Here is a 17,335-nt window from a genome sequence, read left to right on the forward strand (position 1 = left end):
GGCACTGGGCGATATCATTTGAACTTAGGTGTCTAGAGAGAAGAAAACAGTTTGAGGACTGAGCCTCAGGGCTCTCCACCATTTAGAGATCAAAAAGAGGAGGAACAACCAACAAAAGAGAGCAGTCCTGTATGTTTTCTTAAATGGAAATACAATCAGTTCAGTTCAGTTCAGTTGCTCAGTTGTGTCCGACTCTTTGCGACCCCATGGACTGCAGCATGCCAGGCCTCCCTGTCCATCACTAACTCCTGGAGTTTACTCAAACTCATGTCCATTGAGTTGGTGATGCCATCCAACCATCTCATCCTCTGTCATCCCATCTCCTCCCACCTTCAGTCTTTCCCAGAATCAGGGTCTTTTCCAATGAGTCAGCTCTTCACATCAGGTGGCCAAAGTATTGGAGTTTCAGCTTCACCATCAGTTCTTCCAATGAATATTCAGGACTAATTTTCCTTTAGGATGGACTGGTTGGATCTCCTTGCAGTTCAAGGGACTCTCAAGAGTCTTCTCCAACACCACAGTTCAAAAGCATCAATTTTTTGGTGCTCAACTTTCTTTATTGTCCAGCTCTCACATCCATATGTGACTACTGGAAAAACTAAAGCTTTGACTAGACGGACTTTTGTTGGCAAAGTAATGTCTCAGCTTTTTTTTTTTTTTTTAGTTTTCTTTTTTTTTTCATTATTTTTTATTGAAGGATAATTGCTTTCCAGAATTTTGCTGTTTTCTATCAAACTTCAACATGAATCAGCCATCAGATCAGATCAGATCAGTCGCTCAGTCGTGTCCGACTCTTTGCGACCCCATGAATCAGCCATAGGTATACATATATCTCCTCCCTTTTTTGAACCTCCCTCCCATCTCCCTCCCCAACCCACCCACCTAGGTTGATGCAGAGCCCCTGTTTGAGTTTCCTGAGCCATACAGCAAATTCCTATTGGCTATCTATTTTACATATGGTATTGTAAGTTTCCATGTTACTCTTTCCATACATCTCACCCTCTCCTCCCCCCTCTCCATGTCCATAAGTCTATTCTCTATGTCTGTTTCTCCACTGCTGCCCTGTAAGTAAATTCTTCAGTACCATTTTTCTAGATTCTGTATATGTGCATTAGAATATGAAATCATTTTCTAATTGTTTGGGGTTGATTTTTGTAGATCTTTTTTCTTCTGTTGTATTTATTGACTATATAAGTCCATTTAACGTTTGTTGTAAAGCTGATTTGGTGGTACTGAATTCTCTTAACTTTTGCTTATCTGAAAAGCTTTTTATTTCTCCATCAATTTTGAGTGAGATCCTTACCAAGTACAGTAATCCTGGTTGTAGATTTTTCCCTTTTAGTAATTTAAATATATCCTGGCCTTGGCTCAGACGGTAAAACATCTGTCTACAATGTGAGAGACCTGGGTTCGATCCCTGGGTTGGGAAGATTCCCTGGAGAAGCAAATGGCAACCCACTCCAGTACTCTTGCCTTGAAAATCCCATGGACGGAGGAGCTTGGTGCAGGCTACTATCCATGGGGTCACAAAGAGTTGGGCACGACTGAGTGACTTCACTTAGTAATTTAAATATATTCCCTTCTGGCCTGCAGAGTTTCTGCTGAAAGGTCAGCTGTTAAGCACATGGGGCTTCCCTTGTATGTTACTTGTTGCTTCTTCCTTGCTGCTTTTAATATTCTTTCTTTCTGTTTAGTCTTTGTTAGTTTGATTAGTATGTGTCTTGGTATGTTTCTCCTTGGGTTTATCCAGTATGGAACTCTTCTTGCCTCTTGGACTTGATTGGCTATTTCCTTTTCCATGCTGGGGAAATTTTCAACTATAATCTCTTCAAAAATTTTCTTATACCCTTTCTTTTTCTGGAACCCCTATAATTTGAATGTTGGTGCATTTGATATTGTCCCAGAGGCCTCTGAGCCTGTCCTCAGCTCTTTTCATTCTTTTTACTTTATTCTGCTCTTCAGAACTATTTCCACCATTTATCTTCCAGCTCACTGATGCATTCTTTTGCTTTCAATATTCTGCTATTGATTCCTTCTAGAGTATTTTTAATTTCAGTAATTGTGTTGTTTGTCTCTGTATGTTTATTCTTTAATTATTCTAGGTCTTTGTTAATTGAGTCTTGCATTTTCTCCATTTTGCTTTCAAGCTTTTTGATCATCTTTACTACCATTATTCTGAATTCTTCTTCAGGTAATTTTCCTATTTCCTCTTCATTTATTTGGACTTCTGTGTTTCTAGTTTGTTCCTACATTTGTGCAGTATTTCTCTGCATTTCCATTTTTTTTTTTAAGTTATTGTGTTTGAAGTTTCCTTTTCCCAGGCTTCAGGGAAATTTGAATTCTTTACTTGAAGAAGGTTGAATTCTTTTTTCCTTTTGGTTTCTGCCCTCCTAAGGTTGGTCCAGTGGCACCCCACTCCAGTACTCTTGCCTGGAAAATCCCATGGACGGAGGAGTCTGGTAGGCTGCAGTCCATGGGGTCGTGAAGAGTTGGACACGACTGAGCAACTTCACTTTTACGTTTCACTTTCATGCATTGGAGAAGGAAATGGCAACCCACTCCAGTGTTCTTGCCTGGAGAATCCCAGGGGCAGGAGAGCCTGGTGGGCTGACGTCTATGGGGTCACACAGAGTCGGACACGACTGAAATGACTTAGCAGTAGCAAGGTTGGTCCAGTGGTTTGTGTGAGCTTCAATAGGGTGAGATTTATGGTGAGTTTTTGTTTGTTTGTTTTTTTTTGCTAATGGGAAAGGCTGAGTGAGGTGGTACTCCTGTCTGCTGATGATTTGGTTTATATTTTTGCTTTGTTTGTTGTTTAGATTAGGCATCTTGCACAGGGTGCTACTGGTGGTTATGTGATGCTGGGACTTGTATTCAAGTGGTTTCTTTTGTTTGAGTTCTCACTATTTGGTACTCCCTAGGGTTAGTTCTTGGAGAAGGCAATGGCACCCCACTCCAGTACTTTTGCCTAGAAAATCTCATGGACAGAGGAGCCTGGTAGGCTGCAATCCACAGGGTCGCTAGAGCTGGGCACGACTGAGCAACTTTACTTTCACTTTTCACTTTCATGCATTGGAGAAGGAAATGGCAAACTACTCCAGTGTTCTTGCCTGGAGAATCCCAGGGACGGGAAGCCTGGTGAGCTGCCGTCTATGGGGTCGCACAGAGTCGGACACAACTGAAGCAATTCAGCAGCAGCAGCAGCAGGGTTAGTTCTCTGGTAGTCAAGTGTCTTGTAGTCAGTGCTCCCACTCCAAAGGCTCAAGAGTTTGATCTCTGGTCAGGAATGAAGATTCCACAGTCAGTTTGTTATGGCATTAAGGGAGAGTAAAACAAATATACAAAGACAAGAAACCAAAGGTGAACTCCAGACATATGGCAGTTACAAAATCAGGCAAATAATAATTAAAATAATGGAATATACATATATAAATATACACCATGAGCAAAGTGAAAACAGTCCAACAAAAATAAAGTACAGTAGATTGATCTGGTGAAGAAAGTAAGTCAAAAATTATATTTACCAGTTAAGAACAAAAGTAACTTAAGCACAAGCTGGAAAATAAAACTAAAGCAAGGTGCCAAGTGGGGAATAAAGCAATGAAAATAAAACTAACAAATATATTGAGAGAGAAAGAAAAGAAAGAGTATATATGCAAAGTTAAATAAAGGTAGAAAAAGAAGATTTATATACATTAAAGATTAACTGCAAGGGGAAAAGAATAGTAGGAAAAGCAAAGAAAGGAATAAATGTAGAAAAAATAATAATAGGCTAAAAAATTAAAAAAATAGAAAAGACAAAAAAAAAAAAAAAAAAAAAAAAAAAAAGAGAGAGAGAGAAAAATTCCACAGAACTGCAAAAACCCAACGTAGAGGCAGAGGTTTATCACAACAATAAAAAATGTGACTGAGGAAAAAGAAAGAAAGAAAAAAAAAGCTCAAAAGCTTAATTTAATTTCTTAGTGCCAATAAAATCGACAACTACACCAGAGGGGTAAAAAAGAACAACAACAACAACAACAAAAAAAAAAAAAAAAAAAAAAGGAAAATAAGATCCAAAAGAATCTACAGAACAAGTCGAAAAATAAGAATAATAAATGTTTTTCTTGAGTCTCTGCTGTCAGAATCGTTTCCTGTGCTGGGAATCACTGTCCACCTTACCTCCTTAGGATGCCCTCCTAGACTGTACTGATCTCTGGACCTGCTGTGGGGGCTGCTCAGATTCTAATCTAGTCCTACTCCTGTGTGTTCTTGCCTCCAATGTCCACAGCTATCAGAGCTAGTATGTTTTCTTTTGTGGGACCTCTCAATGACCTTTTATATATTCCATAGATACAGAGTCTGCTTAGTTGATCGTGTGGATTTAATCTGCAGTTGTACAGCTGGTGGGAAGGTTTTGGGTCTTCTTCCTTAGCCACACTGCACCTGGGTTTCAGTTGTGGTTTTATTTCCACCTCTACATGTGGGTCGTCCGGTGGGGTTTAGCTCCTGAGGCTGCACTGGAGGGCTTGGGTTTGCCCCTGTGAGGGCCAGGTGTGGACATGGTGGGTCGCAGGGTTTCTGACAGCACCAGGTACTCACGGGGGTTGGCGGTTCGGCAGCAGGAAATAAAGTGCTCTAGAAGGGTATGGCAACCAGTATTGGCCAATACACTCCAGTATTCTTGCCTGGAGAACAGCCCTCCCTGACAAGGAAGCCTGGCAGGCCACAGTCTACAGGGTTGCAAAGAGTCAGACAGGACCAAAGAGACCCTACGTGCATAGGTACAAGACTTTTTTTTTTTTTCGGCCTGTGGCAACTCTGCCCCAGTGAGAGTTGAGCGTGAAGGTGGTGTACCTGCTTGGACCCTGGCGGCACCAAGTGTTCAGGGACACAGACTGCCTCTGTGGCAGGAGTTATGGCCCATTCAGAGTCTTTTTTCCAGCCTCTTGTAGCTGGCAATCAGAAGGCCTCTTTGGCCAGTCTTTCTCCGTAGCTCCACCTGTTGATGCACTTAAAGGGCTCCCTTGCCTCTGCTGTTCAGCGCATCAGGCGTGTAGAGAGGCCCCTCTGGCTGGGGTCCTACTCTGTAGTTCCACGTGTCAGTCACTGAAAGGAACACCCTGGGTGGGGTCCTACTCTATAGGTCAGTGCATCAGGCGTTTGACGGGCTAGCCTCTCCATTGTTCAGCTGCCCATACTGGCGTGTGGAGAGAGAGAGGCTATGATGATGGCACCACTGCCTACTTAACTCAGCAGTATTGCCTTGCGTCCTTGGCTGCCTGGCTTCCCTCCACAGGCATTTCACAGCACGATCTCCTCCCTCACAGCCCCTTGATCTGTCTCTCCACAGTCAAGAGCAGCCCTCGCCTGGGGATTGCTCCACAATCCTTAAACTCCAGCTCCCAGCAACCGCGCCTTCCAGGGGATCTGCGTCCCCGTCTGGGACATGTATGGCAGCAGCAAGGACTGTCTGATTCTCATTCCATTTAGACTGCCACAGATCAGTTGTTTCACTCTCAGACTTAAATGTTTCTCCTCTGACTCAGACAATTACCCCGCTGTGAGGAGGAGACCCCTGCTTCAGTTCCCCCACCCACCAAGGGTAGGTCCAGTCCTACTAATATTCCTGTTTTCCCCCTTAGTTCCTTCATCCTACCGAGTTTTGCATGGTTCTGTATATTCTCTTCTACTGGTGAGGTCCTCCTGTCCACTCTCAGCTGGTGTTCTGCATGCACTTGTGTGTCTGAAGATGTTTTTCTGATGTATCCGGTGAGAGAGATGTAATCCACGTCCGCCTACTTCTCTGCCATCTTGTTCTCTATCTCTGCTTTTTAATATGCTGTCTAGGTTGGTCATAACTTTTTTGCCAGGGAGCAAGCGACTTTTAATTTCATGACTGCAGTCACCATCTGCAGTGATTTTGGAGCCCCCCAAAATAAAGTCTATCACTGTTTCCATTGTTTCCTCATCTATTAGCCATGAAGTCATGGGACCAGATGCCATAATCTTCATATTCTGAATGTTGAGTTTTAAGCAAACTTTTTCACCCTCCTCTTTTACTTCCATCAAGAGGCTCTTTAGTTCTTCGCTTTCTGTCGTTAAGTGTGGTGTCATCTCTATATCTGAAATTATTGCTATTTCTCCCAGCAATCTTGACTTCAGCTTGTGCTTCATCCACCCCAGTGTTTCTCATGATGTACTCTGAATATAAGTTAAATAAGCAGGGTGACAATATACAGCCTTGACGTACTCCTTTTCCTATTTGGAACCAGTCTGTTGTTCCATGTCCAGTTCTAACCTTTGCTTCTTGAGCTGCATACAGATTTCTCAGGAGGCAGGTCAGGTGATCTGGTACTCCCATCTCTTGAAGAATTTTCCACAGTTTCCTGTGGTCCACATAGTCAAAGGCTTTGGCATAGTCAATAAAGCAGAAGTAGATGCTTTTCTGGAACTCTCTCGCTTTTTTGATGATCCAACGGATGTTGGCAATTTGATCTTTGGTTCTTCTGCCTTTTCTAAATCCAGCTTGAACATCTGGAAGTTCATGGTTTATGTACTGTTGAAGCCTGGCGTGGAGAATTTTGAGCATTACTTTGCTAGTGTGTGAGATGAATGCAATTGTGTGGTAGTTTGAGCATTCTTTGGCATTGCCTTTCTTTGGGATTGTAATGAAAACTGACCTTTTCCAGTCGTGTTGCCACTGCTGAGTTTTCCAAATTTACTGACATATTGAGTGCAACACTTTCACAGCATCATCTTTCAGGATTTGAAAGAGCTCAACTGGAATTCCATCACCTCCACTAGCTTTGTTCGTAGTGATGCTTTCTAAGGCCCACCAGACTTCACATTCTTTGATTGGCTCTAGGTGAGTGATCACACCATTGTGGTTATCTGGGTCATGAAGATCTTTTTTGTACAGTTCTTCTGTGTATTTTTGCCACCTCTTCTTACTATCTTCTGCTTCTGTTAGGTTTTCTGTCCTTTATTGAGCCCATCTTTGCATGAAATGTTTCCTTGGTATCTCTAATTTTCTTGAAGAGATCTCTAGTCTTTCCCATTCTATTGTTTTCCTCTATTTATTTGCATTGATCGCTGAGGAAAGCTTTCTTATCTCTCCTTGCTATTCTTTGGAACTCTGCATTCCAGTGGGTATATCTTTCCTTCTCTCCTTTGCCTTTTGCTTCTCTTCTTGTCACAGCTATTTGTAAGGCCTCCTCAGACAACCATTTTGCCTTTTTCCATTTCTTTTTCTTGCATTTCTCTTGTACAATGTCACGAACCTCTGTCCATAGTTCTTCAGGCATTCTTAATCTCTCCTTGTGATTCTTTGGAACTCTGCATTCAAATGGGTATACCTTTCCTTTTCTCCTTTGCCTTTCACGTCTCTTCTTCTCACAGCTATTTGCAAGGCCTACCAGACAACCATTTTGCCTTTTTCCATTTCTTTTTCTTGGGGACAGTCTTGATCACTGTCTCCTGTACAAGGTCACAAACCTCCATCCATAGTTCTTCCAGCACTCTGCCTATCAGATCTAATCCCTTGAATCTATTTGTAACTTCAACTGTATAATCATAAGGGATTTGATTTAGGTCATACCTGAATGGTCTAGTGGTTTTCCCTACTTTCTTCAATTTAAGACAACTTGGCAAAAAGGAGTTCATGATCTGAGCCACAGTCAGCTCCCAGTCTTGTTTTTGCTGACTGTATAGAGCTTCTCCATCTTTGGCTGCAAAGAATATACTCAATCTGATTTTGGTATTGACCATCTGGTGATGTCCATGTGTAGAGTCTTCTCTTGTGTTGTTGGAAGAGGGTGTTTGCTGTGACCAGTGTGTTCTGTTGGAAAAACTCGATTAGCCTTTGCCTTGCTTCATTCTGTACTCCAAGGCCAAATTTGCCTGCTCAGTTCAGTTCAGTTCAGTCACTCAGTCGTATCTGACTCTTTGTGACCCCATGAACTGCAGCACGCCAGGCCTCCCTGTCCATCACCAACTCCCAGAGTCCCCCCAGACCCATGTCCATTGAGTTGGTGATGCCATCCAACCATCTCATCCTCTGTCGTCCCCTTCTCCTCCTGCCCTCAATCTTTTCCAGCATCAGGGTCTTTTCCAATGAGTCAGCTCTTCACATCAGGTGGCCAAAGTATTGGAGTTTCAGCTTCAACATCAGTCCTTCCAATGAACACCCAGGACTGATCTCCTTTAGGATGGACTGGTTGGATCTCCTTGCAGTCCAAAGGATGCTCAAGAGTCTTCTTCAACACCACAGTTCAAAAGCATCAATTCTTCGGTGCTCAGCTTTCTTTTATAGTCCAACTCTCATATCCATACATGACTACTGGAAAAAACATAGCCTTTACTAGACGGACCTTTGTTGGCAAAGTAATGTCTCTGCTTTTGAATATGCTGTCTAGGTTGGTCATAACTTTCCTTCCAAGGAGTAAGCATCTTTTAATTTCATGGCTGCAGTCACCATCTGCAGTGATTTTGGAGCCCAGAAAAATAATGTCAGCCACTGTTTCCACTGTTTCCCCATCTATTTGCCATAAAGTGATGGGACCGGATGCCATGATCTTCGTTTTCTGAATGTTGAGCTTTAAGCCAACTTTTTCACTCTCCTCTTTCACTTTCATCAAGAGGCTGTTTAGTTCGTCTTCACTTGCTGCCATAGGTATTTCTTGACTTCCTAGTTTTGCCTTCCAGTCCCCTATAATGAAAAGGGCATCTTTTTCGGGTGTTCTAGAAGTTCTTGTAGGTCTTCATAGAACCATTTAACTTCAACTTCTTCAGCATTACTGGTTGGGGCATAGACTTGGATTACTGTGATATTGAATGGTTTGCCTTGGAAATGAACAGAGATCATTCTGTCATTTTTCAGATTGCATCCAAGTACTGCACTTTGTACTCTTTTGTTCACTATGATGGCTACTCCATTTCTTCTAAGGGATTCTTGTCCACAGTAGTAGATATAATGGTTATCTGAGTTAAATTCACCCATTCCAGTCCATTTTAGTTCTCTGATTCCTAAAATGTTGTTCACTCTTGCCAGCTCCTGTTTGACCACTTCCAATTTGCCTTGATTCATGGACCAAACATTCCAGGTTCCTATGCCATATTGCTCTTTACAGCATCAGACTTTACTTCTAGCAAAAGTCACATCCACAACTGGGTGTTGGTTTTGCTTTGGCTCTGTCTCTTCATTCTTTCTGGAGCTATTTATCCACTGATCTGCAGTAGCATATTGGGCACCTACCGACCTGGGGAGTTCATCTTTCAGTGTCCTATCTTTCTGCCTTTTCATACTATTCATTGGGTTCTCAAGGCAAGAGTACTGAAGTGGTTTGCCATTACCTTCTCCAGTGAACCACATTTTGTCAGAACTCTCCACCATGACCCAACCATCTTGGGTGGCCCTACACAGCATGGCTCATAGTTTCACTGAGTTAGACAAGGCTGTGGTCTATGTGATCAGATTGGTTAGTTTTCTGTGATTGTGGTTTTCATTCTGTCTGCCCTCTGATGGAGAAGGGTAAGAGGCTTGTGGAATCTTCATGATGGGAGAGACTGACTGAGGGGAAACTGGGTCTTGTTCTGATGGGTGGGGCCATGCTCAGTAAATCTTTAATCCAATTTTCTGTTGATGGGCAGGGCTGTGTTCCCTCCCTGTTATTTGACCTGAGACCAAACTATGGTGAAGGTAATGAATATAATGGAACTCCTTCAAAAGTCCCATGCACAACACTGCTGCACTCAGTGCTCCCAACCCTGCAGCAGGCCACCACTGACCCACACCTCCACCAGGGACTTCTGGACACTCATGGACAAGTCTTGGTCAGTCTCTTGTGAGGTCACTGCTCCTTTTTCCTGGGTTCTGGCATGCACAAAGTTTTGTTTGTGACCTCCAAGAGTCTGTTTCCCAGTTCTCTGTAAGTTCTGATAGCTCTATGGTGGGGTTAGTGGCGACCTCCTCCAAGAGTGTTTATGCCATACCCAAGTCTACTGTACCCAGAGCCCCTACCCCTGAAGACCCTTTTCCAGCTGGTATTTGTAACCAGGGCTAAAATTCTGAAAGAGATGGGAATACCAGACCACCTGACTTGCCTCTTGAGAAATCTGTATGCAGGTCAGGAAGCAACAGTTAGAACTGGATGTGGAGCAACAGACTGGTTTCAAATAGGAAAAGGAGTACGTCAAGGCTGTATATTGTCTCCCTACTTATTTAACTTATATGCAGAGTACATCATGAGAAATGCTGGGGTGGAAGAAGCACAAGCTGGAATCAAGATTGCCGGGGAAAATATCAATAACCTCAGATATGCAGATGACACCACCCTTATGGCAGAAAGTGAAGAAGAACTAAAGAGCCTCTTGATCAAAGTGAAAGAGGAGAGTGAAAAAGTTGGCTTAAAGCTCAACATTCAGAAAACTAAGATCGTGGCATCCAGTCCCATCACTTCACAGCAAATAGATGGGGAAAGAGTGGAAACAGTGGCTTGGCTGTATTTTTCTGGACTCGAAAATCACTGCAGATGGTGATTGCAGCCATGCAATTAAAAGACACTTACTCCTTGGAAGGAGAGTTATGACAAACCTAGATAGCATATTAAAAAGGAGAGACATTACTTTGCCAACAAAGGTCCGTCTAGTCAAAGCTATGGTTTTTCCAGTATGGATGTGAGAGTTGGACTATAAAGAAAGCTGAGCACCGAAGAATTGATGCTTTTAAACAGTGGTGTTGGAGAAGGCTCTTGAGAGTCCTTTGGATTGCAAGGAGATCCAACCAGTCCATTCTAAAGGAGATCAGTCCTGGGTGTTCTTTGGAAGGAATGATGCTACAGCTGAAACTCCAGTACTTTGGCCATCTCATGTGAAGAGTTGACTCACTGGAAAAGACTCTGATGCTGGGAGGGATTGGGGACAGGAGGAGAAGGGGATGACAGAGGATGAGATGGTTGGATGGCATCACCAACTCAATGGACATGGGTTTGGGTGAACTCCGGGAGTTGGTGATGGACAGGGAGGCCTGGTGTGCTGCAGTTCATGGGGTCGAAAAGAGTTGGACATGACTGAGTGAACTGAACTGAACTGAATACCTATAAAATAGATTCAACCAACTTTATCCTTCCATAGTTTGAGAGTTAAAGAGACCTGAATCATCAAATGGTCCTTTGTTTTTCCACACTGTAGATCATTTAGGGTCAAGAAGTCAGTTTATTTGCATCCTGACCAGCACATTTTAGAAAGTGAACTATAATGCAAGACCTTAGAGTGTTGCACGTAGGAAGCATAAGCATTGCTTCTGAGGCTACTGCTTCAGCACTGTGTGTGTGCATATGCACACGTGTGTGTTTGTGTATTGATCAACACATAAGTTCCCCCACCATTTGGTGCTCAACCACACTGAATTGGAGTAATACTAATTCTTGGTTTATGGCACCACATATCAGCATTAGTATATGACTATATACATATCAGCACTTTCATTTTGTCTATCATCTTCTATTTTAGTGTAACATAATACTTAAAATATACACATTTAAAATAATACAAAGGTCACTTGCAATCAGGAACTAGAACATTTCCAATAATGTCAACTACCCTCTATTTCTCCTTCCCCATGTAACTACATTCTTAATTTTGTCTTTATATTCCCATACTGTTTGTATTTATTCTGTTTGTTTTTTACTATGGAAAATTTCAAATACATTAATACAAAAATGCAGAGGAGATGGTATAATGAACAGTAATGTACCCACTTTTGAACTTCAACATTGATTAACTCTCAGTCCATCTTGTTTTGTCACCATCCTCATTACCCCCATTTGGAGGTAAATCCCAGGTAATGTATCATTTTATCCATAAGCATTTCAGAATAAGACTTAAAAAACACAAAATCATTATTGCATCTAAAAAATTTAACAGCAGTTTTAAAATATCCCATCATTTTCAGAGTCTTAATTGTTTCAAGAAAGATCATATTTATGAAAAAAAAATTGAAAATTTGACCTGAGAATTAAAGCTGTTAAGAAATGATTCTCATTTTGTCTTTGATGTAATAAGCTATTATGGTTATTACTATTTTCAGTTATTTTTAAAGAGTTTTATTATATATATTATATTCAGATATATTCAGAAATGTGTGATAGAACTATACTGAAATATTTATGGATGAGATGGTATGATGTTTGGGATGGGTCTTGAAATAATAATACAAGAGTGGCGGTGAGTGGGTGGGGTTTAGATGAGATGAGATTGGCCATGACTTGATTATTATTGAAGTTGAGGAACAGGTATATGGGAGCTTATTAAATTCCTCTGTTAGCTTTTATATCAATATATGTTTGAAATTTTCCATAGGAAAAAAATTAATAAAAAAAGAAGCCATCCTGAAATAAACATTCTAGTGCATAAGTCCTTGTGCACATGTGAGGTTTTCTTGAGGGGATAAATTTGGAAGTGCAGCTTCAGCTCTCCTGGATGGTGTCAAGTTTTGCTCCCCGGAGTCAATGGCAGCCTCTGACAGACAAGGTAAGAACTGCCTCACTTTGAGGACAGTGAGTCCCATCTCTGTGTCTGTGCCTTCATGCAGACTGTCCTGGTTGAGGAGGAGGAAAGGAGGAATGTGCTGACCAATGTCCCTTCTCCTGAGGGTGACAGAAGTGTGACAGGATGCAGCTGGATCAAAATAGCAATTTCTGGAACATGAGTACTTGCCTAAGTCTACCTACTGTTTGTTTTTCTACCTTTGAGCCCTTGTTTCAGGTTTAAGACACACCGTTTACAAAAATCTACATACACTATTTTTGTTTTGTTACGAAAGAAATATCTGCTCATTATAGAAATTTAAACATTGCAAATAAATAAAAAGAAGAAAATAAAAATCAGCCTAGCTTACCACAGCTGTCAGTATTTGGTGTTTACTTCCTTTTTCCTTTGCTAATAATCTCCATTCTATTTGAAATGTGCTTTCTTAACTTTAGATGATTTTTTTGTATTATTAAACATTCTTTTACAAATAGTTTTTGATGGTAGCTTGGTATTTTGTTGTCTAGAAATGACATACTTCATTTAAATAATTCCCAATTTCCAACACTTGGATTATTTCCAGTATTTCCCTTTTTTTTTTCTAGTTTTGCTGTATGCTCATTTTGAAGATGGACTCAGCACTTTAACTTGTCTCCAAATAGAGCCAGTCCCACTGAGAATTAGCAAATGAGACTGTTTCATAGGGGAACACACTGCACACAAAAGAATCCTGGAAACTCAAGATTATTTAGTCACTTGATGTTTGAGTTTTCTACCCTCCATTCTTCTTTCCAGACAGTAGCCCCTTCTCTCTTCTTTCTCTTTCCCAGACACATTTTCCCAACATTTCTCGGGATGTACAGAGTTCAGAGTTATTCATCTCTGCACATTCAACTCTGCAAAGCAAAAAGATCTGCCATCAGCTAAACTAACCATCTTGAGACAGTATTTCCTAGATCATCTATTTTAACCAAAATGTTTCACCAAATGACTTATCAAAATATTATACGATTATACAATCTGTAGCTATTTCCTTGAGATTAATTCTTAGGGGTAGAATGGCTGTATCAGATCTCATAAAAAATGTGAAGACTTTTGATGACTGTTAGAAGTAAGTAAGAGGAATTAAAGAACTTCTTGATGAAGGTGAAAGAGGAGAGTGAAAAAGCTGGCTTAAAGGCAACATTCAGAAAACAAAGATCATGGCATCTGGTCCCATCACTTCATGGTAAATAGATGGAAAAACAATGGAAACAGTCACAGAATTTATTTTCCTGGGCTCCAAAATCACTGTGGATGGTGACTGCAGCCATGAAATTAAAAGACACTTGCTCCTTGGAATAAAAGCTCTGACCAACCTAGACAGTGTATTAAAACGCAGAGACATTACTTTGCTGACAAAGGTCCATCTAGTTTAAGCTATGGTTTTTCCAGTAGTCATGTATGGATGTCAGAGTTGGATTATAAAGAAAGCTGAGAGCTGAAGAATTGATGCCTTCAAACTATAGTGCTGGAGAAGACTCTTGGGAGTGGCTTAGACAGCAAGGAGAGCCAACCAGTCAATCCCAAAGGAAAGCAACCCTGAATATTCATTGGAAGCACTGATATTAAAGCTCCAATACTTTGGCCACCTAATGTGAAGAACTGACTCATTGGAAAAGATCCTTATGCTGGGAAAGATTGAAGGCAGGAGGGGAAAGGACGATAGAGGACAATATGATTGGATGGCATCACTGACTCAATGGACATGAATTTGAGCAAACTCCTGGAGTTGGCGAAGGACAGGGAAGCCTGGCATGCTGCAGTCCATGGGGTCACAAAGAGTCAGACACAACTGAATGACTGAACAACAACAACAAAAATGAGTAAGGTGTGTTAATTTGCTCTCTGCCAGTGCTCCTGAGCTACTGCAGTAATTAAGCTGAGACTTGGAGCTGCATTTCTTGGGTCCTTCTGTCACCCTGTTCTCCATCAGCATCGTCAGCTGAACCACATCATCAGAGTTCAGCCAGGGGAGCAGAACCACTGTGCCTGTGTGCTAAGTCGCTTCAGTCATTCTGGTTCTTTGTGACCCTATGGGCTGTAGCCTGTGAGGCCCCTCTGTCCGTGGGATTCTCCAGGCAAGAATATAGGAATGGGTTGCCATTCCTTCCTCCAGGGGTTCTTCCCAACTCAGAGATTGAAACCCTATCTCTTATGTGTCTCCTGCATTGGCAGGTGGATTCTTTACCACTAGTGCCATTTGGGAAGCCACTGTGAGTGGTATGGAAATGGGATTTGTGGTAGCGATAGGCTTCCCTGTGGTTCAGATGGTAAAGAATCTGCCTGCAATGTTGGAGACCCAGGTTTGACCCCTGGGTCAGGAAGATCCCCTGGAGTAGTGAATGGCTACCCACTGCAGTATTCTTGCTTGGAGAATCCAATAGATAGAGGAGTCTGGTGGACTACAGTCCATGGGGTCTCAGAGTCAGACACGACTGAGTGACTGACCCTTTAACTTTCACCTTCAGACTTCACACAACTATGGAAGAGCTAAGGCAGTCAAGTTCTGGAAGGAGACTGGTTGGAGGATCAGAGAAAAGTCGCCAGCTAGTGACTTTGAAAGCCTATGAAGGGGAACTGTTTGGTGGTTGGCCTGACATTGCTGTAGGTCATCAAGGCAGGCAGTTAGGAAGAAAAGCTGGAGGTGAAGCAGAGGAAAATGAACAGATCGGAACGTATGAGGGCAAACTATCTGTCTTTCACTGCATCTAACTCTGGTGATGCCGCTGACCTGTAGGAAAGCTGGTGCTTGTTGCTGTGAAGCCATGTGCTGGCCCGGAACTAGGAGGAACTGACTGAAGGGATCTGGCAGGAGGTGAAGGAGCTGTACAGCCTGTTGCTGCTCCAGGCTGACAAGATGAGCCAGGTCAGCAATGTGTGTGACCTGCATTCAAGTTCCAAGCGTAACAGCTGCTGCTTACTTTGTGGCTTCCAAATCTCATGCAAATTGCTCTTGCATACAAGTCTAGCTTGGAACTGTATGGGGAAAGCACTTTTGGGAAGAATAGGCCCAGGTTAGCTAAGAGGACACAAAGTAAAATCACAGGTGACTTCTATTAGTCAGTCTCGGAAGCATTTACTATTGACCAGGGAAGTTATGAGATAGGTTGGGGTGAAGGATAGCAGGGTCAAAAGAATCTTGCTCATAGTTTTTCCTGTAAGATAAAAGATTTTTTCAGAAGCGAAAACATATTTACACCAAAGACCAAATTCTGCAGAGAAATTTTACACTTTTGAGTCAATTATAGGAATACTGAACCATATAGTCTCAGGTCTCTTGCAAGAGGTATTGAAAAGCCAAGCGTAGAAATTCCACATTTGCATTATTTCCCTGAAACAGACTTAGTAAGTGACCTGAATTAACCTATGTATGGAAGCCTATATTGGAGAAGGAAATGGCAACCCACTCCAGTATTCTAGCCTGAAGAATTCCATGGACATAGGAGCCTGGAAGGCTAAAAGTCCATGGGGTCGCGAGGAGTCAGACATGACTGAGTGATTAACACACACACAAATGGAAGCTTATATGGAGAATATAAGAATATCCCCTATCAAAAATAGAATTCATTGATAATAGAGTTGCTGCTTGCTGCTAATCTGGTTATCATGAAGAACTTTAGAGTAGTTGAACTTGTCTGTAATAGCAGTTTCCCTCTACCACTGGGAGAACCTGCTGCATTTTATTGCTGTCAAAGGATGTTTGTCATACATCCAAACATAGGCAACAAAAAGTCTCCTTTCAGTGTTAAAGAATTCAACATTGTCAACTCCTGAATATTCCTGCTTTGGAAGAAATTTTCAGTGGTAAACAAAAATTTTCAATTATCCTGTTCTGTGGCATAGTTTTTTCCAGTTTTATTGACAGCGGTGGTAGTGTGAGAGGTAGAGTGAGAAGGCTGAATGAAATAGGTAGTGGACTTTAAATAACTCCATCTTTGTATCCTTGTACTTATTACAGAGGTTAATTCCCACTAATTACTGATACTTCTAGTATCGGTAAAAAAAAGGTGGTCATGCTTATATCACTGCCTAACAACATTTTTCCAACAACGTTTTGCACAATGGTGCTGCCTTTTATTATGAAGGGTCCTTAAGAAAATTCCCAAAAGGGGTCAGACATTATTGGTACAGATCTGGAAAACTGTATTTTTTTTGTTAAAGAATGTTCATACCAATTTTGGAGAAGGAAATGGCAACACACTCCAGTACTCTTGCCTGGAGGATTCCATGGATGGAGGAGCCTGGTAGGCTGCAGTCCATGGGGTCGTGGAGAGTCAGACACGACTGAGCGACTTCACTTTCTTTCTTCGGACACGACTGAGCGACTTCACTTTCTTTCTTTCTATAGTTCCTTTTGGAGAAGGAAATGGTAACCCACTCCAGTGTTCTTGCCTGGAGAATCCCATGGACGGGGGAGCCTGGTGGGCTGCTGTCTATGGGGTTGCAAAGAGTTGGACATGACTGAGCAACTAACACACACACACACCAATTTTATTCCCAATGTTCCAAAACTGGGAGTAATGAAATATCCAGAAGAATGGATAAAAACATGGTGGCATATTCATAATATGACATGTTGTTGTTCAGTCACTTAAGTCATGTCTGACTCTTTTGTGACCCCATGGACTGTAGCCTGCCAGGCTCCTTTGCCCATGGGATTTCCTGGGCAGGAATATTGGAGTGGGTTGCCATTTCTTTCTCCAGGGGATCTTCCTGATCCAGGGATTTGAATTGGTGGGTGGATTCTTTATTGCTGAGCCACTAGGGAAGCCCCAATATGAGATGC

This window comes from Bubalus bubalis, chromosome 3, assembly GCF_019923935.1.
Source record: "Bubalus bubalis isolate 160015118507 breed Murrah chromosome 3, NDDB_SH_1, whole genome shotgun sequence".
In the NCBI taxonomy this organism is placed as follows: Eukaryota; Metazoa; Chordata; class Mammalia; order Artiodactyla; family Bovidae; genus Bubalus; species Bubalus bubalis.